At 43.9% G+C, this 7,555-nt stretch overlaps 1 pseudogene; it reads right to left on the bottom strand.

Moving 5' to 3' along the window:
- Positions 1-2,769: 2,769 nt before the first annotated feature.
- Positions 2,770-6,825, bottom strand: LOC138839616 (zinc finger and BTB domain-containing protein 1-like; annotated as a pseudogene).
- Between the last annotated feature and the right edge of the window lie 730 nt (positions 6,826-7,555).

Here is a 7,555-nt window from a genome sequence, read left to right as displayed (position 1 = left end):
TGAACACTGGGAATTGGAGGTTTACCTCAAGTGGTAGGTGAACTCAGGGCCTGGGCAAATGGACATGACCCGGTTCAAGCCCCAGTATCAGTAAAAACAACAATGCTGTTTATAATGAAATACTGTGATGAAGAGGGTTCTTTAAAAAAAAACAACAACTCATACAAGTCTTCAAGGATGCTGGGTACTGGTGACTCACTCCAATAACCCTAGCTACTCAGGAGTCTGAGATCTGAGGACTGTGGTTCAGTGCCAGGCTGGGCAGGAAAGGCTGTATGATTCTTATCTCTGATTAACCACTAAAAAGCCAGAAGTAGAGCTGCAGCTCAAGTGTTAGAGTGCTAACCTTGAGCAACAATGTGTAGAGACACTACCTGGGCCCTGAATTCAAGCCCCATGACCAACCAAAAAAGTAGTCCTCAAGAATGAAGCTGGTTCTAGTTCTCAAGAAGCTGAATTCTGAGGATCATGACATAGAAAATTTCTCCAGATTTGTCAATGAAACAATAAAAAGGCAGAGGTGAGCATGTGGCTTAAGAGGCACAATGCCAGCCTTGAGAGTGAATGTCCTTCACATCAAGCCCTAGTGATACAAAAACTTTATAGTGGACACAGGGTGCCAGTGGATCACGCCTGTAATCCTTGCCACTCTGGAGGCTGAGATCTGAGGATCGCAGTTCAAATCCAGTGGGAGAACAATAAGGGAAGGGGTAACAATGCTCAACAAGAAAAAATGTACTCATTGCCTTACTCATGTAACTGTAACCCCTCTGTACAGCATTTTTACAATAAAATAAAATTTTTGTTAAAAAGGCCAGTCCAGGCAGGAAAGTCTGAGAGACTCTTATCTCCAACTAACCATCAGAAAGCTGGTGGCTCAAGTGGTAGAGCACTCACTTTGAGATGAAGAGTACAGGGACAACACCCAGGCCCAGAGTTCAAGCCCACGACTGACAAAAATAAAAGAGCATATGAGGAATGGCTAGAGATAGAATAAAGGTAAAATTGTAGAGTAGAACTAAAAACAGGCACACATTTTATAGTTAACTTGAACAATTCAAAAGGGAAAATATTTTAAAATAATGATTGTGGTTCTCAGATTTAGACAACAACTTCCTATGTAAAAGGATCGCACCTTAGTCAACAGGAGAAGAGCAACATATCTGCACACCTCTATATACACTGCAATGTTAGATGATGAAAAACGAAGAATTTCTTTGGTGCCAGTACTGGAACTTGATTTTGAATCCAGGTTCTTACTTGGCCTATTCACTCAAGGTTGGCACTCTACCACTTGAGCCAGCCAGTTTTTTGCTCGTGAATATGAGATAGGCCACTCTTGGATTTCTCTGGGCTGGTTTGGAACCTAAAATCTCACATCTCAGTTTCCCAAGCAGCTAATTACAGGCATCAGCCACCAGCATCTGCCTTTGAGCTCAACTCTGCCTCCAGCAAGGGTAAGAAGGGGTGTGTAGTCAAGGAGCAGGGTGGAGGGAGGCTTAGTGGTGAAAAATTAGTAAGAAGAGACATGACATGAGGGGAAAGGAGAATAGGCTTAAAAATATTTCACAAGACTCTGTTAATGAGGGGAACCTGCAGACACTGGACTGAGGGCAGAGATCATCACTACCCACATTCAGAAAAAAATGCCTCAGAATACGCTGGAAACTTGAGTCAGGAGCTGGTTATTTTATACACAGAGTCTCATGAACTGTTCTCCTCAGCCTGGCTTTCCCCTGATCCACTGCATATGAGTCTCCTGATTTTCCTGCTTTACACATATGAGTCATTGTTGCCCAGGCAGGGTACCCTTCATTCTTTCTATTTGTGCTTGACATCATAACCTGGGACTGTCACTGAGCTTTTTTGCCCAAGGCTAGTTAGTACTCTGCCACTTGAGCCACAAGGTTACTTCCTTTTTGCAGGTGAATTGGAGATAAGAGTCTCACAGACTTTCCTGCTTTTAGATCTCAGTCACCTGAGGGCCTAGATTACAGGAGATAGCCACAACCAACCAGCCAGCATGTCTGTCTTAAGGGCCTCAGAAGCATTTTGGAGTGAGATCATAAGGAAGTTAACAGCACTGCCCCCTTGTCACCCAGGAGCTTAGCCTAGGTGATTTGCACCAAGCTATCAGCATCTGTTTGTCATAGAGACAGCAGTTTTAATCTTTCTTCAGATTGAGGCAATTTCCTAGCACAAAAAGCTCCTTCCAGTCCCAGGTGCACTTGTGTGTGACTGGGAGTACTGAGTGTCCACACAGCCAGGCCAGTGAGGGGTGTACATGGACTTGCTGGGTTCTTACTCCACTTTTGAATTATGTGAAACACGACACCTCAGAGTATGTGATCTGCTTTCCAGAGAGTTGCCCCAAGCACAGATGATGACATCCAGAAATAAGGGGGTGTCCACAAAGCCTTAAAGCCACCTTGACAGGGGACCTACCCCAGCTGCCTACTCTTTGTCTCTAGCCCCAGTTCCCTGATCCCAGGCTTCTTTCCCTCCGTGATCTGAATCCATATCCTGGCTCCAAGACCTGCATCCTCACTTCTAGACCTCACACGCACATTCCAAACTCGATCCCCAAATTCCCCCCTAAGTGCAGAGCCTTCACCTCTAACCTCTGTCACTTCCCCAAGTCCAGGCTCACAGACTTCCACCCTTCCCACTTCTTACCCATACCCTGACTTGCTGAACCCACTGCCCTGTACCTGCCTGCCACTCCCTGGGCATGCATACCTATGAGCAGCTGGTTCCGAGGATATTCAGGCCTTCTGGAAGGTAGTGGCGGCCCTGGTCATGTATCTGCCCAGGGTTGGAGTGAGGACTCTAGAAGATCCTGTGCCTGCTGGGGAAAAGAGGATGGGGTGAGGTATGATTTCCTTGGCTGGCCTGGGGAGACTGGAAGGAAGGGAGAGAAAAATCCTTCCAGTTACATGTACTCCCACCAACACCAGCCATGATGTTATGGGTTCATCACCATATCTGAACCCCCCACCCCCGCCCCCGGTTATTGTCTCTTTTTTGCACATAGACCCTGAGTGCGCTCAGCCCTTTGACTGACGTGGAGATCCTTAATTCTACCTGGGAGGTCCAGCTAGCTTTTCAACTTCTGTTTGCCTAACTCACATATTCTTTTTTTTTTTTTTTTTTCAGTAGATGTGTTTGTTAATGGTGGGTCAGCGTTTCCAGTGTTTTAAGTCACGTATAATCATTGTAGATCCTATGTCAAAAACTAGCAATACTTCTACTTTATCAGAAAATAAACTGTCTCCATTTATATGCTATTATTATCTTATAGTTCTCAAATTTTGTAGCTTTTATAAACAAAATAAAAACTAGGCATATTACTAAACTTCATTTGCCACAACAGGGTTTCATAAAATCATCTAGTTGAAAACATAGCATAGTTTTTGTGCACTCTACTCTTACAGAACAATTAGATTAATAATTGATTTCATTATTTTATTAGCTTTATCAATATACATGGCAACTTTCTCAATTTTCAAAGTTCCAAAAGTATGTAATTTTAAAGGTCAATAATTTTTCCTTAGATGTCATACTCCTAGAGTTATCAAAATCTATTCATAAACAAAATAATTGACAAACTGACTTACTTAAGGAGTGAAAATATTTTAAATTAAAATGCTTTTACTGAATACAAGATGTCTTTTTCCTGAAAATTAACTATCATAGTTAAATTTAGTACCACAAAGCTAAACAGATTATCCCCATTAATTTCTCAAGTGAGGGAAATTCATTGGGATTCATACATAAGTTTTAAACATGATTAAAAATGAGCAATATTTTATCAGTTATAGGAAACCTTCATTTATAGAAATTTCCCCAGGTCCATCAATCATCTTAGACCAAGTTTCAGCCTGTGTCAATCTTAAAGGTTAGATTTAGTACACCCAACTTACCTAAGAAATGTGTCAATTTAAGGATATGAATTTCATTAATAAGAGACCATGTAGCTAACTCACTATCCAAAACCAACCCCCTGAAAATCTAAAATTTAAAACAAGAATGGCGAGCAATGTTGGGCTCAAAATTTCATAGGATAAACCTTTATAAAAATGTAAGAAAAAGTGAAGCTAACATTTTCCTGATTAAATAAAGATCCCTAAGTTTAATAATCATTGAAGGGATAACAGTACCAATATACATTTAAAAGAAATTTAAATCACAGTTAAGAAAACTAGACATAATGTTATTAAGGTGCAACAAAAGTATTAAAATATCTAACACCTAAAATATAGATACTTAAGGTCCTAAACACACACATTAAAGGTAAAAGGGCCTTATAATATTTTACAAAAATTCATCTTATAGAATCAGTTCCTAAATAGCTCATAATCTGTTGGCTTTAGTGTTTCATCTGCTATCAACTAGTGCAGTAGAAAACCACTCAGGCTCTTTTCAAATGTTTCTTATTATAATGTGATCTCCTGTCTTTTCTCAAATCATATTTTGCCCCATATATTCCATATGTATACAGATGAACATACACATTCTGCCCCAACTGTACATTAATTGGGAATACCTGAAAACAGACCTGACATATAGTCTCACGAGCAGATAAATGAGAAACCATATGCTGTACATGGTCATATATTCTGAAGTTTCCTTGATCCCAAATGGAATAGACATACCTGGCCATGCCTTTGTGCTATTCATCAGGTAGCTCCAAATGACGTTCTCTTAAGAACTGCTTTCCATGGGCTGGGAAGGTCCTGGGTCCTGGGTTTGATTCCTTAGCACCACACAAGCAGAAAAAGCCAGAAGGGCCACTGTGGCTCAAGTGGTAGAGCACTAGCCTTGAGCTGAAGAGCTGAGGGACAGGGCCCAGGCCGAGTTCAGGCCCCTTGACCGACAAAACACACAGACACGCAGACACACAGACACACACACACACACAAATGCTGCTTTCCATCTGTCTGACAAACTGTTTTTCCTTAGTCTGAACAGTGTAGTGTTCTCCTAAATGTCAAATCTGATAAAATTCTTGTCCACACAGATTAAATTCTTTTGCCTCTGATGTAATCTCTTTCATTTTCTTCTATGATGGCACTCTATAACCATATGTTGGTCTACGCAGCTGGACATATGTTTAACCAGTTTCATAATGCTGGCCACAATTAGGACATCGGAACGGACAAGCAGAATTTTTAAACAGATGCTTTCTTTGGATATTGCTTATGTGGCAATGATTGTCCCTAAAAAGCATCCAATATTTCAACAAACACACATGTCTTATTTTAGACTGCTCATCAGGATTTTCTTTCATGTCCATTTTCTCCTCAGTATTTCCTAGTCCATTCATTGTCCAATCTTGAGGCTGTCCATATCCTTGAGTGTGTTCCTGAAGCTGTCTGCCCTGCACCAGTCTTTGTCCATGTTTACCACCTGCACAGATCTTTTCAATGGGCTTGTGTTTGGCGAAAGCCTCCTTGGTTATTGTGTGTGAGTCCACACAGCTCACAGGATGCATTTTCAGCATCTTCCTGTTCTGGACTGTTGTTGGTAGGAGGCCTCATATTTTCTAAACCACCACTTTCATCAACATGTATGGACATCCAAGGTTTTAGGGCTTTCCTACCAATTTTTTTTTGGGGGGTGGGACGCTGACATCTTCTTCAACATAGTTTCTATAAAATGGCTCCTGGGGTTCATCTTCTAACATCGCTGCCAGGGGATTCATTACAGTCTTTATCATTAACTCTAATAATGTAAACTATTTTTTTAACTCATCTGTAGGAATCTCTTTGGGTTCCATCTTGAAAATGATTCCTTTCCACTCAGCCACTCTGCTTTTTTCTTCACTGACTACGTCAGACTCCACTGTGCTACTTTTTTGGTGCCAGTGCTTGAAGGTGAGTCATCAGGAGCCTAGCTTGTGTTTTCTCTGTACTTGTCTGCCTGTGCAGACAAGTGTGTGGTATTCCTGTGTTTCCCCTCTCCATTGTCTACTATTCAGTGGTAGATCTTGAGTTTTGGCATGAATGTCTGTTAGTACAAATAGGCACATGTTCATTTGTTAGTTTTCAAACCTGAAGTCAAAGTCACAGCTATTGCAGGTACAAGTGCAACCAAAGCACACCATGCTTTCTTTTGGAGTAGACAGCTTGGACATGGAACTTTTTTTTTTAATCATACATCAAATAGTGGTTGAGGAAAATTACCTAATTGTAAATATTCTTCCTCCAGCTCCCTGATATGACATGCATTTACTGTTGAGCTTGGTTCTGCACGCCACGGGTTGATTTCATTGGCATTTCTAGGCATGTCTACATACATTCTTATCTTAAACATCATTTTGTTGTTCTGCTTGCTCGAAGCAGAAGATGAACATTTTGAACTAGAAGAGGCTGCATCGCGTGTGTGTTCTAAGCAGTCCGGAACATTCATTGCCATTTTGAATTACTCAAAACTAAACTGGGCTGTCATGATCTTTCCTAGGTACATAAATTGCATAAATTGCACAATGAGGCCAAAATGCTCAGCAGTAATTTTCCTATTGCTAGGATTCAGTTGTGCAGTACTATGCTGATGGCTCATGACAAATATTCTAAAAAAGGAGCTACAAGCAGCTCAAACTGCTTTGTGTGCTTGAAAGACAATGTCGTTAGTTGCCATACAAGATCTTGGTTGTTTAGCTTGCTGCTGATGAACTAGCTGCAGTGCCTAGGCTTGGCTATCTTCTATTAGACACCTGGCCACAGCAAGAACCAGGTGTGTGGAGATTTTAGGGAGTTTAAGGTGAAAGGGCCATGGGAAAAGCGGGCAGAGGCAGTGGGAGGGCAAGCAATCCTGTGAGATGGGGCTTCGCCAGGGAGTAGGCTGTAATGGAGGACTCCCACTGTTGCACAGCCATGCCTGCCGCACCCGGCTGAGCAGGCCCTGCTTAAGTGGCAACTCCAAGAGTCTGCCCAGCACTTGGCCTGAGGTCTGCCAGCCTTCCCCTCCCTCTGGCTCGCCCGCGCACCCCCCCACCCACTCCGCCGCTGGCGGGGAGCGGCCCTCAGTTCCTGGCTTGTTGGGGCGGGTGGCACAGCCGGTACCGCGGGGACTGGCGCGGCGGGGGCCTGACCGCCCCTCCCCAGGCGGCATGGCAGGAAGGACTGTGCTCCAGCCCACATCCTAGAGGCGCTAGGCCGCTTCCCCACTCAGATGTCAGATTGCCGCCCCCTCAGGGCTCTGCCGCCGGGCTCTCCCCCGCGGTACTCCCTGGAGCTTTCTGGGGGTGCAAGCACCCTCGTTCGCCCCGGGACGCCCATTCCCCACGCTTCCTGCACTCTGACTTTCATGGGCCAACCGGCTCTGTCCCTGAGTCATTTCCCCGCCTTGCGCGCCACACCCGCACCCCACCTCGTCGTCCGGCTTTCCCCGCCCCCCATCCTCCACCATTGCTGCTCCTCACTGGCCTTGTGCCTCATCCTGGTCTGGCGGACACACGGGGCCATCCTTGCCCCCCCCCCCGGACTGAAGTGATGCCCATGCTTTGGCGTACTCTGTGGGAAGTCCCCGGGTCACGCGATTGTGCGTGGGACGC

This window comes from Dipodomys merriami, unplaced genomic scaffold (genome assembly GCF_024711535.1).
Source record: "Dipodomys merriami isolate MVZ:Mamm:240054 unplaced genomic scaffold, mDipMer1.0.p SCAF_3, whole genome shotgun sequence".
Taxonomy (NCBI): domain Eukaryota; kingdom Metazoa; phylum Chordata; class Mammalia; order Rodentia; family Heteromyidae; genus Dipodomys; species Dipodomys merriami.
The sequence above is the reverse complement of the archived record's forward strand: the minus strand, read 5'-3'. Positions and strand labels throughout refer to the sequence as shown.